The following is a 7,722-nucleotide window of genomic DNA, read 5'->3' on the forward strand; positions in this document are numbered from 1 at the left end:
TCCCTACATCAAAGTCTCCAAATTCCAAGCCCTAATCTCCGAACTTTCTTCCTTAACTTTCAACTTTCCACTAATACCATGATTAAACAATGAAAAAATGGCCATAAACACAAATAATAAGGCTTAAGAAGCTCACCCAACTGAAACCCTTCGTTTTCCTTGAAAAATCACAGCCCTAGCTCTCTTCCCGTCTTCAAAAATGGTGGAACTTGGCAAAATTTTGCGAAGACATCTATTTATATGTTCTGCCCAGCGATACTGCACCTGCGGTCAATTTCCCGCACTTGCGTGACCGCTTTTGCGACTAACCAACCGTTTCTGTGGTTTTTCATTTAATTTCCCTTACCGCACCTGCGCCCCAATCTCCGCATCTGCGGGCTCGGAGGTGCGACATTCCTTCCGCATCTGCGATGCTCGACCAACAGTTGACCTTCGCTTCTGCGCTCAATACGCCGCTTCTACGGCTCGCACCTGCGGTCCCCAATCCGCTGGTGCGGTTATGACAGAAACTCAGCAGCTGAAGCTGCTCAACCAAATTTCCAAACTTCCCGTCAACCATCCGAAATCATCTCGAGGCCCCCGGGAATTCAACCGAAAGTTCAAACAAGTCATATACCACTATTCAAACTTATACCAATCTTCGGAACACTCAAATCAGCACTGAAACACCAAATCACCCTCGGATTCAAGCCTAAGGATTTCAAAACTTCCGAATTTCGCGAACGATCAAAAAGTCTACCAAACCTCATCCGAGTGACCTAAAATTTTGCACACACGTCACAAATGACACAACGGACCTACTACAACTTTCGGAAATTCCATTCCGACCCCGATTTCAAAATTTCTACTACCAACCGGAAAGCGCCAAAATTCCAATTTTGCCAATTCAAGCCTAAATCTACACGGACCTCCAAATACATTCTGATCACACTCCTAAGTCCCAAATCACCTAACGAAACTATATGAACCATAAAAACCAAGTTCCGAGATCGTTTACTCACAAGTCAACTTCCGGTTGATTTTTTTCCAACTAAATGGCCAACTTAAGAGACTAAGTGTCTCATTCTTCCATAAAACCACTCCGAACCCGAACCAACCAACCCGATACCACATAATACAGCTAAACAAGACATAAAGAAGCAGCAATGGGGAAAAGGGGGCTAAAATTCATAAAACGACCAGTCGGGTCGTTACAGCAGGAAGTATAAATAACATCGAGGAGAGTGCTTAAACGGATATTCCAAACACATTCCAAATCACAACCTTCCAAGTCAACAATGGTTCAACAACCCTCAAGAACCGTATTATTCAAATACTTCCACGAATCTCATAAATGATCCACAACACAAGTATAGAGTCTAGAATCTCAAGATTATCGGTTGTAGTAATGTAGTAAGTATTTCGCAAAGAGATGACCAAATTAGACACATCAATATATTCTTACAATTTTCATCAAGTTTGATCAAGTTATAACAAACTAAGTCTTGATATCTATAATTTAATATTATGTCCTTGGTATCTAAGAGTCAAGGCATTAAGCAAAATGTCAAGAAATTCTACAAACACAAATATAACATAATCCACCTGTCACGACCCAATTTCCCCTCCGTTGGGTTTCGTGATGGTACCTAGTCTTATGGACTAGGTAAGCCTAATAATTTGCGGAAAAACAACAATAAATAATAACACCTAAAATTCTTCTGAAATAAATCCTTTATTCAATGAACATCTTCCCAAAACCCGGTGGTACAAGTCATAAGCTCTACAGAGTTTCGCTACCATTTCTAAGCACAACCGTATGGAAATAAGTACAGCAGTGAGAATATAAAATAGGAAGGTGAATCCGAAGCCTGCGAACGCAGCAGCAGGGCTACCTTGAGTCTTCTCGGCAAGGATCCGCACAGCTACTAGCGAACAATACCTGGATCTGCACAAAAAATGTGCAGAAGTGTAGTATGAGCACACCACAGCGGTGCCCAATAAGTATCAAGACTAACCTCGGTGGAGTAGTGACGAGGAACAGTCAAGACACCTACTGTTCAAATGAAATGAACAGGATATGATAATAACATATCGAGATAAAGATAAAGGGGTAATATAAACAGCGGAGAGAAAATCAAATTACAAACAGTAGGAACAATAAATGGAGAACACGGGTAGTAACGAACGACACCAAGTAAATCAGATAACCAAGTAAATCAACACTGACATAACAGGAACAGAGACAAGTAAGAATATATACAAATAACGAAGGCAATGCCACCTCGATCACTCACATCATGCCTAATACACAATCCCGATCATCTCAAATCCTCGATTTCTCATATCATAAATCTCAACTTCCGAATCTTCAACACACATAGCACCTTGTGCTCCCATATTTTTCCATCTCACTCTTAACAAGAGAAATTCACATGCTATACAATACATAATGTCCGTATAAATGCACTCAAGATGTTCAAGAAGTCTCATTTACTTATATACCTAATATAAGTAAATTACAAATTCTAATCTAATTAGGAAAGCCAGCGAGAAAAGATGAAGTTATTTTTAGAAGTCATTTGAATAAAGAGAGTACCATTTTTAATTAGAATACAACATCGAATGAATTATTACCTTTATCGTGGGATTTAATAATTTGCATCTTAGTAGAAATTGCTTTTAAGTAGGATACAACCTCAGACGATTTAAGGAAAATTTAGTTGAGAAATTAATTGAGTCAAAAATGTAGAAATTATTGAGGTTGAAGTATTGAAATATATATAAATATATATACGGCAGGGTATTGACAACACTATGGGTTCCAACACAAAGAATCACAGCAGCAAGGGAATCTAACCCGTTAAAACACTTGAATTGACAACAACGATTACACACAGCAAGCAGCAAGTGTATGGCATCTCCCTTCATGTTTTTACACTCACAGAATATCGACAGGGGATCTCCCGGTATTTCGTCCCGTAGTCCCAAACGTAAATACTTGGGGGATCTTTTGGTATCCCGAGGATCTCTTGGTATCCTCAATATATGTGCTGGGGATCTCTTGGTATCCCGAGGATCTCTTGGTATCCTCAATATATGAGCTGGGGATCTCTTGGTATCCCGAGGATCTGTTGGTATCCTCAATATATGTGCTGGGGATCTCTTGGTATCCCGAGGATCTCTTGGTATCCTCAATATATGTGTTGGGGATCTCTTGGTATCCCGAGCCAACAGATATGAACAATAGCATTCCAGCAAGGGAATCAACAATATGAACAATAACACCCCAGCAAGGGAATCAACAAAATAAACAATACATCCCGGCAAGGGGATCAACAATACAAACAATACATTCCGGCAAGGGAATCAACAATATAAACAATAACATCCCGGCAAGGGAATCAACAACAATCCAACAATCCAATCACAAGGAAGTTCCACCACCAAGAGTATGATTACATAGCAACAAGAGAATCACGGAGAAACTAAGAAAAACACAATAACCTTAACAAAACAACAACAGAACAACTAATTCAATTAAGGAAATTAAGGTCAAGTAACAGGTGAGAGTTAGAGGAAGCTAACAACATCGTATAGAGCATATAGAGGTAAATTATGCAATTAGACAACTGAATCATAACAGAATACTTCCCATAGGATGAACATAAGGACCTAAGAACCCTAAAGGCAATTTTCCCACAAATAAGCCTGAGCACGCACTCGTCACCTCGCGTGCACAGACTACAATTAGCATGGAAGAATCAAGTCCTAAAGGGAAGTCCCCCACACAAGGTTAGGCAAGATACTTACCTCAAAGACGACAAACCAATGCTCAAAAATGCACTTCTCGGGTGAAAAGACCTTCGTACAGCTCAAATCTAACCAAACTAACTTCAAAGCACAAATAAAACACGTAAGAAACTATTCCGAATCATAAAGTTTCAATCTTTAACAAAATCTAAGAATTGGTCCAAAAGTCGACCCCCAGGCCTGCATCTCGAAACCCAACAAATTTAACAAAATTCGAAAACCCATTCCAATATGAGTTCAACCATACAAAATTATCAAATTCCGATACCATTTCGTCCCTCAAATCATGAAATTTCGTTTTGAAAACTTTCTTTAAAAACCAACATTTTCCTTAACTAAAAACACAATTTTAATGATAAAAATAAGGACTAATTCATGTAATATATCTAAGTCTCAGTGAAGAACACATACCCAATCGATTTATATGAAAACCCCTCAAAGAATCGCTCAAAACCGAGCTCCACAAGTCAAAATGTGATAAAAATGGTGAAACCCTCGATTTGGAAATCATATTCTGTCCGCCCAGATTTTGTGCATCGCGAACACGGAAGGACAATCGCATTCGCAAAGAAGAGAAACTGAAGTTGCCAAGAAAAGCCTACGCGAACGCAAGATATGGGACGCGAACGCGTAGAGTAAAGAGCAGAGGCTTACGCGAACGCGGAGGCTATGACGCGAACGCGAAGAAGAATTAGCCACCAGCCCCCAAGTTCCTAATTCTGCTATACGAACGCGAGGGATTGGATGCGAACGCGAAGAAGGAGAAAGGCAAACCTTCGCGAACGCGAGAGGTTACCCGCGAACGCGATGAACAATAAATTCCTCCTCCAAGATTACTCTTCGCGAACGCGGAGGAGCAGACGCGAACGCAAAGAAGGAAACCAGCTGACAGATATCAGCAGTTCAAAATAGAAGGAAAAAGACTCGTAGCCCATCCGAAACACACCCGAGGCCCTCGGGACCTCAATCGAACATGCCAACATATCGCATAACATCATTCAAACTTGTTCCAATCTTCGGAACGCTCAAACAAACATCAAAACACCAATTTAACATCGGATTCAAGCCTAAGAACTCCAAAAACTCTCAATTTACGCTTTCGATCAAAAAGTCTATCAAACCTCGTCCGAATGGCCTGAAATTTTGCACACACGTCACATTCAACACTACGGAGCTACTCAAACTTCTGGAATTCCATTCTGATCCTCAGATCAAAATTTCACTATCGAACCGAAAACTTCAAAAATTCAACTTTCGGCATTTCAAGCCTAAATTAGCTACGGACCTCCAAAACACAATCCGAACGCACGCCTAAGTCCAAAATCACCATACGAAGCTGTTGGAATCATCAAAAATTCATTCCGGGGCCGTTTACTCAAAAGTCCAATTCCGGTCAAATTCTCACCGCTTAAACTCCCAAAACTAGATTCCTTCTTCCAATTTTAATCTGAATCATCCGTTAACTGAATTCAACCATGCACGCAAGTTGATACTCGTATTATGAAGCTGTTCCTGACCTTACGCTGCTAAATGGAGCTTAAATTCTCAAAACGACCGGCCGGGTCGTTACATCTTCCCCCTCTTAGAACCAATGTTCGTCCTCGAACGTGCCAAGATTCGCCTCGAAGTTCTCAATTCATTTAATGCACATTTCCAGCATACACCCGCGGGTGATCCCAAGGGTGATCCACATAGATCTGATGACACCATCTCAACTGAAATTTAGCCTTCTAGCAATACCAATAAGCCTTAGAGCCCAACTCTCCATCCCCCATTCATTTCCAAGGGACCAGATTCTAAATCCATATCCGGTATCAGTCTCAACTAGTTGCAACCACTTATGCCTACACCCACAGAGTACAACCACACAACATACACACCATACATAGGCTTATAATAACATTCCTGATCACAATATTTGCCCGAATCAATCCTGCACCGGCCATATGCCTCAAATTCGATAGGAACCTTTTTGAAACTTCCACAACACTAACGATGGTACAATAACCACAAAAACCATACAGCGAACACCCGAATCACCAATTCATAACTAATACCAACGGGCACACACCCCACAAGCTAGGACTCAAGAAGCACAGAACGAAATTGACTGAATATGGAAAGGAAACACATAAAGGAACTATCAAACAAGTCCGTCAAGCACAAATTTTTCTATCAAAACTAATTTACCACTCAATCTAACAAGAAAGAATTAGAGCATATAAAAGAATCACAAGGATCTCATACGATATAACTCCCATCGCGGTACACAGCCCGGTCTCAACACATCAAATCACATGAAACAACGAGGGTCCTACCCTCAACTCTGAATCTCAAGTAGGGTACACACCAAATCAGCTGGACACTCTCACTAGATCAATTCCGTCACAATTTACAACAAGTACTGGCTCCCACACTGGTGGAGCATAAGAATCACGGCTCGTAGCCAAAAATACTCATAAATCACATCAAGCCTACCGAGAAGGACAATAGAAATTTACTACTAGTCTCACAACTCTTGATAATAAACAAAAACAGACGATAGACACGACTATCACTTATAGAACCTTCCAACAGGGTTACACATAAACACAGTGTAAATCATGAAATGCACCCATAAGTGGGGCAACAAATAGGGGAACTCACCCCGATAAGCAGAGCTGTAATGAACTACGGATGGTGCTCCACTATAACAAATCAAAAAACATACCCGAATGGCATCATCTGGTGCAACGGCCTCAAGCCTACTATATGAAACACATTAATGGGTCGGGCCTCCCCCTCTTGGGCGCCCTCTACTCACCTAAATACCTTGCTGTGACATATCTGCCCGAAATCAGGGTAAATCTCTCACCATGTGGCTAGCATCTCCACACTCAAAGCAACTCCTCTACTGACGCAGCTGTGGGAACTGTGCGCTATGGGTACTCTGAGACCCATGAACACCTGAATCACTGTGAAGCCTGAAGCGCAACTGAACTGGCTAATCCACGAACCTCCACCATGTCGTACCCTGCCTCCAGGATAAGGGCCAGCAGATCTCTCCGGTCCACGAGGCCTCCTCGCCTCCCTGTACTCTCTCTCTCTAGATCTCGTCTGTCCTCTCGCTCCCGGTCCCATATGCCCTCTAAACGGCGAGCGATCCCTACCACCTGCTAAAACGAAACATCTGACTCCAACTCTCGAGCCATGCTGAACCGAAGTGACTGAGGTACAAACTCTCTCAAAACATCTCTGAAAACTGAACTCATGTAAGTGAAACTGCATCGGCCGATTACCCAACTCATATGTCCACCACCACTGATAAGCCTCTCCGTCAAGCTGGAACGTAGTAAAAGCAACCACACTCATCTCTGCAATACCCATAGTGCTGATAATGCGATGACACTCCCCTATGAAACCCATTGTGCTCTCTTAAGCCAAACCGCTGAATGCAGGAGGGTCACTCTTTCTTGAACCTTGCAAATTCTAAGTTGCTCTCCCTCGGATGCTGCTGCCCTGACCATGGGCTGAATTGGAACCACAAATTATGTTGCCATGACGCCTGGAACCTGACCAACGAAAACTCACCGCCCTGAGTGTGGCCTAGCTGCGACATGTACTCCTCGTCGGTCTCTTCCTCTAGCAATACCTGCTCCGGAAGCAGCGTCATCGATAACCGCAGCTCGTGTCCTCACCGCCGGTGAGAGAATGGAAGGATAAAGTTCAAACTCCAAGATCAATAAGCTCGCACGATAAGAATGAAGGAAGTGAGATTGTCCTAATAGTTCCGCAGCCTCTCGAAGATAAGTACAGACGTCTCCGTACCGATCCGCAAGACTCTACTAAACTCGCTTATGACTCGTAGCACCTATGAACCTAGAGCTCTGATACCAACCTGTCACGACCCAATTTCCCCTCCGTTGGGTTTCGTGATGGCACCTAGTCTTA

The sequence above is a fragment of the Nicotiana attenuata genome, chromosome 5 (assembly GCF_001879085.1).
Source record: "Nicotiana attenuata strain UT chromosome 5, NIATTr2, whole genome shotgun sequence".
NCBI lineage: Eukaryota > Viridiplantae > Streptophyta > Magnoliopsida > Solanales > Solanaceae > Nicotiana > Nicotiana attenuata.